This window comes from Arachis duranensis, chromosome 6 (assembly GCF_000817695.3).
Source record: "Arachis duranensis cultivar V14167 chromosome 6, aradu.V14167.gnm2.J7QH, whole genome shotgun sequence".
In the NCBI taxonomy this organism is placed as follows: Eukaryota; Viridiplantae; Streptophyta; class Magnoliopsida; order Fabales; family Fabaceae; genus Arachis; species Arachis duranensis.
The window spans coordinates 96,678,588-96,678,827 of NC_029777.3; positions in this window are offsets into that span (position 1 = coordinate 96,678,588).

Consider the following 240-nt stretch of genomic DNA (forward strand, 5'->3'; position numbering starts at 1 on the left):
TCTCTCCTTCGCGCCTATCAGCTATCCTTTGGCTCCTTGGCCTTTGTCGAAGCACTCCAAGTGGTGGAGAAACTGCCCTATTGGATTCAGCAGTATCAGGAGCACCAACAGTTCCACCATGTCTTTTCTTAGGTGGCATCTTCCACCTATCGAGTAAGTAGAGCGATTGAATCACCAATGACATATATATATGGAGTTTGAAGACAATAGAACAGACAGAAAGAATTATGAGACCAAAAG